Below are 864 nucleotides of genomic sequence, written 5' to 3'. Positions count from 1 at the left end.
GTGGCCGATCTCCATCACCTTGGTGCTCGGCGAGTGCGTTATCTGCGGGAACCCCTCCGGCAGCTTGTCCGCCTCGTAGACGACGAGGTTGGCGGTGGCGCTGACGGCGTCGCCCACGCCGTTCTCGGCGTAGCACTCGTAGGCGGCCTCGTCGCGCTGCACGCGCACCGGCTCGCTGCATACCAGATGACACAGTGGTTAGTTAATGTGACAGCTACACGATTATATCACGACGCTACTAATGAGTGACAATGTACAATGTTGCTTTTGCAGTGTTTCTGTTTTATATCTGCACAGTTTTTCTGTATTATTCTGGAAAGTAAAACATGTTTTAGTAGTAACTTTTGTGGTATAGCTACAATGAGACTGCCTTTTCCGAAGCACAACAATACGTTACAGCACAGTACTTTCTTCATCACGGCAATAAGCGTAATAACTAAGATATCTATACGCAAAGCATTTCACTTTTGTTTATCATGAGGTAAGTACATTGGCTTCTGCAGAACTTAGCTTACGGAGGACGATAACTACGACGCTTCCACAGAGATTATCTTACAACAAGACGCACAGTTTAGCGCTACAGTACACGTATTTGAGTGATTCATATTGTACTTAAATCATTTATTTTTAAAGATATTTGAAGTACAACGATACAAAGATTTTCCATGATACATTTCATTCCATTGCTGTAATCTGTAACACCTGAGGGTATAATTACATTAATCCTCAGGAGGTATACGCTTACTTTGTGTACCATGTGTGTGGCAAGCACAAGGAGCCCTAGCTAATATGGTATTTGCTTATACAACTTTACACATCGGTACCGTATTTCTCTAACACATAAATTACACAGCAATCTGATCA

The sequence above is a fragment of the Schistocerca cancellata genome, chromosome 4 (genome assembly GCF_023864275.1).
Source record: "Schistocerca cancellata isolate TAMUIC-IGC-003103 chromosome 4, iqSchCanc2.1, whole genome shotgun sequence".
In the NCBI taxonomy this organism is placed as follows: Eukaryota; Metazoa; Arthropoda; class Insecta; order Orthoptera; family Acrididae; genus Schistocerca; species Schistocerca cancellata.
Note: the sequence above shows the minus strand (reverse complement) of the source record.